The 11,407-nt window shown below is 41.0% G+C and overlaps 1 long non-coding RNA gene across 1 annotated transcript; it reads left to right on the plus strand.

The window, feature by feature from the left end:
- The first annotated feature begins 1,753 nt into the window (after positions 1–1,753).
- LOC120435035 lies at positions 1,754–11,188 on the plus strand. Its single transcript, XR_005609479.1, has 3 exons — positions 1,754–2,079; positions 2,156–2,212; positions 10,276–11,188. It is a non-coding gene; the product is annotated as an uncharacterized LOC120435035 (long non-coding RNA).
- The last annotated feature ends 219 nt before the right edge of the window (positions 11,189–11,407 follow it).

Below are 11,407 nucleotides of genomic sequence, written 5' to 3' on the forward strand. Positions count from 1 at the left end.
TTTTCAATACAAAAACTTTCCCATAAAGATACTTTTGGAAAGTGCAGGAGCAGAAGGGTGTGCAGTTTAATTAATGGAGAGAAATTTTTCACCCAGAAGGTCAAATTTCTCCTTCAAGGATCGACAGACAGTCACAAACAACAACGGCAACGAAAAATAATACATCAAGGGAACGCTGTCTTTCCTAATATGGATACCAAGTACTTTAAAATGACACCCTTTATAATGACTCTACTGTCATATCATTTTTAAAGTGCTTCCAAGTGAGTGACTATTGTTTTTCTTTCTGGAGGTCACAGGATTTAAAGCATCGCCAGCTGTTCTGCTAAACAACCATCCAAAGAAAAACAATCACAGATGCATCTACTAAAATGTATATGAGCTGGAAGGTTGGCAGGATCAGTGAAGTCATCTAAAATTAAAAGGTTGCTGGTACAAAAACAGCGAGAGCTGACCTAAAATGCCATGACAAAGAAAAAATGTAGAAGACAAACTAAGATGAAGAAGACTTTCATTATTGCAGTTATTATAATTTAGTAAAAATAACTCCTAATGAGAACAAGGAGGTTATTTTGCTATATACATTTTTTACTACATATATATCCATCACCTGCAATACAGAAACAAGTCAAGAATAGACTCTTTTTTCCAGATGATTTCCTTACTATACAATAATTTTGCAAAGGCCCAGTTTTTGTGTTATTGTTACAGTCTAGTACAGTATTAACCTACTGTCTTTTGAATGAATGCCTAACTCCTTTCACTGCACCTAGACTCAGACGTTTCAAGTACATACAGATGAGCTTCCTTTACCATATGAGGGTCTATATGGCAGTGGGTGTTCGCTGAGTAACAGAGCAGTAAAATCTACCGTTTGATGAGATTAGCTGAGTGGTGTACTTGAAATAACCTTTCATGCGCTGCCATTATTGTATTAATCTATTCTAAAACAATTTGGTTGAATTAATTAGGCCCTACATATTTCAGCAACACTCACAGGCTGCCTGGAAACAGATGGCTCTGAGGGCGAGCCACTCTCCAATGGATGTGTATGGCTGAGGAGTAAAAGAGAAGAAGAGAAATAGTAATGATGAGAAAAGGAGAAGAAGGGGAGGAAAATGGCAGTTTTGAGGGAAGAAAGAAAGTCGGTTTCCTACATCGAAACCTCTGCATTGTCCAGCTGACAGACTGACGAATGAGAGTCAAAGACTGAGCGAGGAGAGACAGAGAAACAGAGAAAGTTGCTCAGGGTCTCAGGTCCTAATGCTTATCAGTTCCCCTGCAGCTGACAGGAGATTGGTAGCTTAACAACAGTTGGGCAAAGAAGGCTATTATCTCAATCCTACAGTGTTCTGGATGGGTTCAACCTTGAACAGCTTGTAGATGATGAGCCTATCCATATGGTGTTTAAATCGCTCAGCGTTTCCTCAGCCATTAACCTTCAGGACACCTTGCACTTGTCCTCCACGATGACTGACAGCTCCGCACAGATTTCATAAAACATTCCCACTATTAAGTACAATTTCATATGTGCATAATATAGCGAAATACATCACAACCACAGATTTCCAACCGTGTTTCTGTCCCTCGGCTTGGATCTTGGCACGTTAAAAAATAACTTTATTACTTTAAAACAAACAAACTAAAGCATCTTAGTGTTAGAACTCAGTAAAATATTTGAATTTTTTTTTTTTTTTTTTTTTAAATTTCATACTGGTCACGCTACATTTTTATCAGAGTCCCAGCTTGCTGATCATCTATAATATAAAAAAAAATTCTTACTAGTAGCTGTGATGTTATTGCTAACTGTATATCGTGTTTTGTGGAGTTGAGACATGGGAATACCCATGCTGCTTATATGTGCAACCGAGACGTGCCAATACCCATGCTGACTCACTGGCTGAGTTTCACTTTCAAAGGGATGTGCAAGAGTGCAAAGCTGTGAGGACAGTCAAGATGTTTTACAGACTGTGGCGTGTGGATTTAAGAGCGGAGGAGCTCGAGTGCTGAAAGGCTGAAGCGTTTACGAGCCGCCGCCGCCACATCGTGAAGGACAAGTTAATGGGCAGCTAAGAGGAGGTGGGTCATAATGCACTTGGTGGCTCGGGTCCAGCCATGTCTTGATTTTTTTTTTTTTTTTTTTTTTTTTAAACAGGAATCTCAACCCTGCTGATGACAATGCCCTCGGAAAAAAGAGACAACGGGAGAAAAAGTAAGAGCGAAGAGGGCTGGCGGGGGGGGGAAGCAAATGAAGAGGTGGAGAGACACTAAGAAAGACGCTGCAGAGGTTCTGGGGGTTAGGTAATGCTGCCACAGAGCACTTAGCTCACTCCAAGTCCACGCCAGCTCTTGTTTCAGGGCTTGGGTAATGGACATCAAACCTCTGGCACCGTCTGCAGAGCTAGGGAAATTAAAGTTTTCCAACTCCAGACTTGGCAGGAGCTGTGGCAAATGATACCTTTCACCTGAGAGGGAGGAGGGATTGGGGAGTAGTGGGGGGGGGGGGCCTTAGCTGCAAGAGTGATGTCACTGGCAGAGCCCTCACAAGCCATCTGAGAAACAGTTTAAGCTGGAAAACAAAACACAGGAAACCAAATCGGGAGGGTGTAAGACGTTAGCATCAATCCACTGTTTGTTATATGTCTATGACAGAATCTGCTAAACTACAAATAGCTATCTCACATTACAGCCCTTTCTTTCCACAGCAGTATGGCAGGTTATGACCCATGCCAGTGTCTCCTCTTTGCCCGCATCATTACCATTTAAACTAACATGAACATCCTGCTGCCCAACATGAATCAGGCAGAGCGATCCCCCGCGCCCACTTTTATTACCTTGTTGACACCAGCTGCTGATTTTAAGCACTTTAAATGCTGAGTCTGAGCGGTGGCTCAAATCGTAGAATTAATGCCATTATTCCTGCCCTGCTTTCTTTTTGGCAGTGCTTTTAAGCCACCGACTTAACAACAAGCCTGGGTTTTATGCATTGAGACAGCTGGTGGGAATAAGGCACTTGCCAGTGGTATAAAACACAGAGCGTGTGCGCGCGCATGTGTGTGTGTGTTTGTAAATGCAGCGAGTGCCGTCGCGTGTGGGAGGGTATCAGAATATTAAAAACTGTCTTTTAAAAGTTGCTTGTCCGCAGTCCAATTATTAAAATTGCACATTTGTCGCACTGGTCAGTCTTTGTAAACATGGATTTATCTCTCGGGCTCAGGATTTTGGCATTAATAAAGGTGATTAAAATGCGGTGGAAATGTGGCATACTGGAAACCAAATGTTACAGATTCCTCCTTCCTCTTCACCAGTTTGACACTCAACTTCCACTCTCTCCACACTGGCACGCTTCATTACTACTACGCCTGTGTGAAGTCACACGCCTCTACTTGCACACAAACACACACCACCACACAGCCACGCACTCATGAAAGTGTGTGTGCCCGTGCAGCCCACGCCCCACCCCTCTCCCCACCCCCCCACAGCACACACACACACACGTTCCCTCACTTCATACACACAAACTAAGAAATGCTCTCTAGCAGCTGTACCTCTCCTTATGCGCAGAGAGTGTTGATCCCAGTTCTTCTCTCACACACAGAGAACATATGTCAGTCAGAAACAAGTCAGACTCTGTATTCCATCTTCTGAATAAAAAGTTTGCTTCTCTTTCACACACCACTTCTTAAGTCTCCCCAGACTCTCATACAAAGACCCCAAGTAATAAGCGGAGGTGACCTTGTTGTGTCTAGGTGCGCGCGCGCTCGAATGTGTGAACGTGCACGCGTCTGTTATTACAAAGGGAGGATCTGAGGCGCCTCAGGTAAAACAAATACAGACTCTGATAGATGCCAGCAGCACCTGTCTGATTTACATTTCCTAATTGCAAATGAATTACCAAAGAATCATTTCACAAGCACCAACAGGCAGCACAACACTGACACGAGTTCTAGCTGAAGGAGAAAGTGTTTTCACAGAAATATTTATAGGAGACTCAGAAAACTTTCACACAAGCCAAAAGTCGCCCGCAGCCTGTTTCAATGAACTATATGTAGCAATGCAAATGATGTTCTATACGTGCAACTTTAGACTTTCACAGTTTAGAATTTGAGAACGTGCTAAGTAGTGCAAGATCATTAATGCTCGTACAGGATGAAAGCTGTAGTTGTTTCATTTGGAGCCCACACAGTGGACAGGCCTAACTGGATTGTTTCTTCATGGGCACTCAGTGGGTCATCAAAGCCATGCAGCTTGTGCAATGACAAATTTCGTGCAAAGTGCATAGTGCAAAAAAGTGCATCTGCTTAATTTATGGTTCCACAGTTCTTCCGATTTGTGTAGGTGTTTGTCTACAGAGTCTTCAACCAACCCAAACTGGCTCTAAGACTGACGAAAGAGAGTTCATCAGCAATTGGAGAACATCAAAAGACATTTAAAATCCAGTGCTAAAAGTGTGTTTGTATGTTATAGCATGACACTTCTCTACGGTTGGCTGATGGATCAACAGCACAACAAAAAGTAGCCCACAGACCGGTTGTACCACATATTGTTGACACTGCCCCCATCCGACAACAGAAACTTTCTGCAGGTAGATGCGTTGTCTGAACCAAAAGACTGCCAACGCGTTACCGCCACATGGCATGAGTTCCCCTTCTAGCACTCACCACGGTTCATAGCTCTCAGTTCAAAGTTAGCAACCTTTATCTCCTGGAGACAAGGAATTTCAACACAGCAAATAAAAGGATTTTTTTTCTTTTTTTAAATCAATACATGTTAAACTATATCAAAGCAGAGGAGTCATCCAACTGACTTACAGACTGTCACCAACTCCGAGCAGTCCCATAGTTTTCATTTAAAATGCAACATAAAAACCAATTTTTCACCTGAAATAAAATAGATTCATAAAAAACAATAAAACTTAACACGCATATTTTGGTAACATTTTTAATAACATCAGCGTAAATTCAGGTTTTGCAGCAACTCTAACGTGTCAAACTCAAAAGCACTATCTTCCCACTTCCCACAGGTGAGAAGAGATCCTGTGGGCCCACAACGGGTCCAACAGGTTCAGGCTGACAGTCAAACAACCTTCAGGCCCCCCTCACCTTCACGCCAGAAAAACAACAGCAAACAACACCTGTCCTGATGATGTCATGCTCTCACCAGTATCCCATACTCACCTGAAGACATGTTCTGCTTTTAACCTTTTTCTCCCCATCACCCCTCCCTTCCCGCCCTGAAACTAAATACATCCCGATCTCATTGTTTACCAACACAAAAAGTCACATGTATGAAATAAACGAATAATATTAACCCGTTAAATCCTTCTATCTAAACTTGCTTCAGTGAACAGAAGGTGTGTTGCGGTAGCAAGCCGGTCTTTCGTTTGAGAGCACGGCGCTGTCAGTGGTGAGCACAACGACATCACACACTAAACGTGCTCGGCACACGCAAACACACACAGAGAAACGCACAACCCTAGCAGCGGGAAACAAGAGAGGAGCAGCTGTGAGTTGCACTCATCAGTTCAGATTGAGGGAGACACAGGCAGGCTGGTAAACAGACACAGATGTACGGAGCTGAGCAGAACAGAGAGTGGGAGAAAGAGGAAGGTCACCCTTTCACAATAGGAAGCTAGTGACAAAGTCAACAACACTGGCTGCGTGACTAAACTACTGTAAATAATAAAATAATAAAAACAGTCAAAGTTAAAAACTGTCTATGATTGATTCCTCTCAGATGTTTTAATAAATAATAAGTAAATAAGAACAATTAAAGTCTTTTCTTTAATTATGACTTCTTTTCCTAACTTTCCTATTTTTCCGCAACAGTGACCGCAGTTTGAATCACTCGGATGCATGTCAAATTGTCATAACGACGTCTCGCGAAACCCCAGAATCTGCGCAGCCTTCTAATGAGCAATACCTGAGGAAATTCACCTGTCAAGACCTTCTCATGTGATACGCACGCAGCTTTGTCAGCAATTGTTGCCTCCCCATGAGGGTGACACCCCACCTGGGAGCTCAATCCTGTCAATGCTCACTATCTCAGTTTCCCTTTCAGGATCGTGCACTTTCTCGAGTTACACCTGTTCCCAGAGTTCTCTCGCTCCACCCAGGGTGACTATCAGCGCCTAAATACATAAGAAGAGAGCTACAAAATGGCACAACCATTCCTTAACATGAATAACTCATTTTGGCGAGAAATGGAAGGATTGAAGATGTCTTTGTCACCTACATTATGGCTGAGATGGGGTGACTTGTTCTCCTCATAAAGCTATTTACAAAAAATGTACTAGTGATTTTGTGAATTTTGTTTGCCCATATTTCCAAACTAGGTTTATAATTTGTACCTTTGTTGGAGGACAGGCTACCATATATCAAAGCCTTTATATCAAAGAAAAGCACCACTGTAATTCTCTTCTCTCGCATCTCTTTACATGAGATGAAACAAATCCCATGTTTTTATTGGAAGCACAATACTTTAGAGAGTGAATTCCATAAACTATCTTTCCTTTTAATCGTGGACTATAACAGATAGTTCCCAGAAATGTATTTGCTTTTGTTTCCCATAACACGGTGTGACAACATTTCCAAGAAACCGGTGCCATTTTCGTTCGCACTTTTTCCTTTGTTTAAACAAGCAAATGAGTAACTTGAATTAATAACTTGTTCCAAACTGTTACAAATACTTCCAGAAAAAGACTTAATGATCCGAGCCTCTAAGCTCACGTAACATGTAACCAGTCTGAGATAAACATTTACTTGCATAACCGACCAGACATTAAGAGCTGATCAGCACCTGGAGCCGATTCACTTTCCAGTTCCTGACTTAAAATGCTAATAAGTTATCTAGGTGTGTGCATGCGTACACACAAGCCTGGCTGTTTGTAGCCCGCGGGAGGTAGAAGTGAAAGACCACCAACTGAACAACAAACCAGGTGGTGAAATCAAAGAGAAGACAAGACGGTCCAGCAACTGTTATCCTCAAACAGCCAAACTAAAACTTCAGGGGGTTGAATCTTTGCAGCTGCAGCTAAAAACATCCGAGGTTCTCAGAGATAAACAGTGTTTGCAGGGTTTTCCACATATTTGATTAATTTGAGCAGCCCTTTTTGATTGTACAGATTTGTCATGATTTCGGATGTTTGGCATTTATGTGAAAAAGCGTTTAAATTTTTTTAAAAAGACTGAAAAATGTTTTCTGACATCTTCTATAGCTCTGGAAAGAGTCTAAAAAAGGAAACAGACAATGTAATTATTGTTATTTCTATTGAGTGGCTTTGTAAGCGTCATGACCCAAGAGGTTTTCTGTCAGTTTTGACCGTTTTTTGTTTGTTTTTTAAATTCCCACTGTTATTGAAATGCCAAAACTAAGTCTTAATTATTTAAATTTCTATTTTAATTATAGTTAAGATAATGCAGCATACAGTGCTTAGCAAATTAAGTTTGACCACCTGTCATAAAAATAGGAAAACACAAATATTTTAGAAATCTGTCAAAAACTTGTTAAAAACTAAAAGAATATTGAATTTTATACCCAATTTTGAGTCTGCCGGATTTCTCTGAGACGTCCGAAATTATTCGAGCATAACATTAACTGACACTAATATTTTCAGCTCAGGAATGTAAGTAAATAACTGTAATTGGGCATCTTACTCAAAAAAGAATTTTATTTTATACTTTCATAAGCTTTACTGCTTTTTTCTGCTTTTTTTTTTTTTATAAAATTAAAACTAATATTTTAAAATTCATGGCTAACAACAGTAATCATATTTTAGCATGAAAATGCCATTTTAATTAAAGACTGGTGGATTACCCATTACAGAAGCATAAAAAATTATGTTGGTAATTACCAATACTGTTAGTTTAGGGCAGCTTGTACCCTGACACTTGCTGATGGTTAAATAAATTTGTCAAACACTGTATGTACCAAGTAAGGTACATACAAAAATATTAATACTCAGATACTAATCGATACAAAAATTTCTATCAGTTTAGATTGTCATTCACAATAGTATTGATACTAAGAGTCCCGTCTTCGCCTGTTGCAGTTGCACACAACTTCACACAGCCCCTCCCCTCACTAGCACCTGAACACATGAACAGTAGCACAACAAACACTGACAGTCTTTTCAAAGAATTGCATGATGTAAGTAAAGCTACATTTTCAGCAACACTGAAGTATTAAACAGTTGTCATAAATGTTAACCAGACCAGTGAATATGTTCATGTTCGCCATTTAACTTTTAGCAACTACCAATATTAGCCATCTGTTAGGCTATTGTTAAAGTAGCTGCTTATGGCTATGGCTAACAATAACATGATAACATTATTTATGAAGCTAAACAGCATCATCAGTCCTGCCCCTCTGTAACATTAATAGACAGTGTTATCGCCATTCTGAGATGGCTACTGAGCAGCTTTGTAGCCTAACCCAGTTATTTGTGTCTAAAAAGTTTTATGATTCTCTTAAAGTCTTGAAAAGAAGTTGAGAAAAATCTACAAGCAACTAGACAGAAACATTGGCAATCTACCTTAGCAACTCTGTGATTAGCAATGGATATATGGTACCAGGTTGTGACCTTTTCAGAGGTTATCTCTCTTCCACCATCTGATACAACTTATAGTCTAACCAAGAAGACAAGTAAACTTAATCTACGCTTTTTTAGCACCAGAAAGGAAGTATTAATTCTTTCCCGTTTGTGGTCAGGTAAAGATTAATGTTGCACACCTTAAACAAAATGTAATTACTAGCCTAAACTCTACAACATACTTGATAAATGAGCTTCAGAAGCTAAGTGAGCACTGCAGGACTTTCTAATTCTATTGAGTTTTTCTTAACTTCCTGATAGTCTTTCATAACTAGCACAATAGCACATCCTCACATTCATACCTACAGCTAATATAGAACCACAAATTAACCTCACCTGCATGTCTGCACTGTACTTCAATGATAACATTTAAATCCTCTTAGTATAGTCTGAATTCTAATTACATTACCAAGTGCTCAAGCTGTAAACGCTGATGATTACACCAGGAGTTGGACGGGAAATCCACACCTTTGCTTGAAAAATGTCAAGCATGTCAAGTCCTGAGGCATCCATTGACATACTAATACTAATTCCTAGGCTGGGACCACTATAAATTTCTAGAGTTCAAAAAACTCTGTTTTCAGTTGTCAAGACTGGACAAGTTAGCCAAGTTAGCCAAGTTAGCTAAGAGAGGCAAGTTCTCCTTCACTCCTACCATCACCTTGAAAGCAAAACAAGCTTTGAGACTCTGGTGGACCCACAACATATTCTCATTTAGCAGCTTCACTGTTGTGGGATGTCATGGCTATTAATTCTATCTGAGCTTCATTAATCCACATTTTCCCATTCAGCCTCCTGTCCTTAATCATCATTTCAGCTTTTGCCAGCATGGCCTCTGGTGGCCAAATGCAACAAGGGTCACAATGTGTTCCCTCAGCACTCAGGGGGTATATTCATGCATGCACATACATAGAAAACACAGATAATAAAACAGGTCATCCATCTCAATCACACAGTATTGGACCCATGTCATTACATCCCTCTCAGTGGGTTGAGTCACATACACTTGCAGACAACAGCTACAGTGCAGAAACATTGATTAAAGTCATAACACTTGCCAGGTTTTGACATTCAGTAGACACAGTTCTTCTTGTATAGCACTTCTGAGTGGTATGCAAGGGAACTTCTGATTTGCAAGGGAACTGAAGGTCAATCAGCAATGAAGGGAGGCGAAAATGGAATCAGAGGAGACACTTTAGAAAAGCTAGCTTTGGAAGAAGGAAGGGCCTACCCTGTCAACTGACGAGCAGCAAAGCTCAGTCCAGGTGGGCGATTGGTTGGAAACTGCTTATTGTTCCAGTAGATCTGAGCTGTTTGCCATTATCTGAATACCAAATGGTTCCAATTTAGTCTGTATGTGTGAGTGTGTGTGTGGAGGGGGGGGGCATGAATACCAAGGAGGGAGCCAACACACACAATGGAAACTGGAGAGGGCAATCTGATGGAAATCTCTGAGTGTTCCTCTCCCTCCTCGCTAAAGGTTAGCTTGCTTAACTGCCTGTCTGCTGGGTGGTTGCTTGTTATTTATTCAGTAACACAGACACACGAGAATGAGCTTGTAAGAGGGAATTACACGGTCATGAGTGTTTTCATCAGCTTCAAATGGAAAAAAAATCATTTCGCCTTCTTTGTTTGATACCTAGGATTTGATTGTTGAAGGTCTTCCCTCTGTTTTTCTTTTTTAGACTTTTGACTCAACATCACAAGAACCTCTGACCTCCAGATCCAACAAAACCTCGAAACAACTCAGCCTACCCTCCAATCAGATCTTCTACTTTTCTCTCGCTCACACACCAGCATGAACAAATCACCCCAGCATAAGGCTCCCACTCATATAAAAGCCATTTCATCTCTCCAATGCAGATAGCACATAAAGAGAGAAGGCGATGGCGGAGTAGGGGGGATTGAGGGGGGATCTGTCTGCATCGCAGGACTGTAAGCACATAGAATAACTGTCGCACAGCCCAGCCAAAAGCCTTTAGCATTCTGACAGAGCAGATGTTAAGAGTAATGACAGTGGAGATTACCCAATAATTGTAGCAGCATAAATCATTTGAGAGAGGGTGAGAAAGAAGAAGAGAAGGGGAAAAGGGGAGGGATGGAACAAAGGAGGATAAACCCCAGCTAAAGCGAGGAACGCCGTATTGTTCGTGTGAAAATGTAAAATAGGGCAGTTTATGTGCTGCGTTAGTTCCTTTTCCTAAATGTTTTTCAGCAGATAGTTCATCTGTAGCTGCGTTAAAAGAGGGCAGACGCTTTCAGAAACGAGTGAACGCCATGTTTTGCAGTGAAGGTTTTTGGTGGTGGTGCTCATAGTTGGGGGGTAATGGCAATTATGACAATGTGGCTGCTGGTGTTACTGTCTATGTTCTGGAGTTAATCACTGTGATCCAAGCTGCTGCTCGAGGCCAAAGATGGAAGATAGAGGTTCCCCTCCATCTAAGAGTGTGATGATATATTTCTCTCTAACATCCTGTAACAATATTGTCTGACTCAGACTTCAGCGAAGCTTGTACCGCGAGCCCTAACACCCACTACAACGAGCTCCTGTGTATATGTGTGTGCGTACACACTTTTAAGTGTGTTCCTCTCACTCTGTTGATGCCTTGATTGTGTAATAAACTTTATTCAGTTAAGCGTGAATTATTGTTAATTGAACTAAAAAGTAATTTTCTTAATTGAAACAGAGGGGGGAGGGGCAGACCAGATTAACGATGTAAAGGAGTATTTTGCTCCCTCGCTCGTACTCTCCCGCCGTCTTCAGACTTTTTTCTCACGTAATTCTTTTTCCCATTGCAGCTTTCACCTTTTTTGTTT

This window comes from Oreochromis aureus, linkage group 19 (assembly GCF_013358895.1).
Source record: "Oreochromis aureus strain Israel breed Guangdong linkage group 19, ZZ_aureus, whole genome shotgun sequence".
In the NCBI taxonomy this organism is placed as follows: domain Eukaryota; kingdom Metazoa; phylum Chordata; class Actinopteri; order Cichliformes; family Cichlidae; genus Oreochromis; species Oreochromis aureus.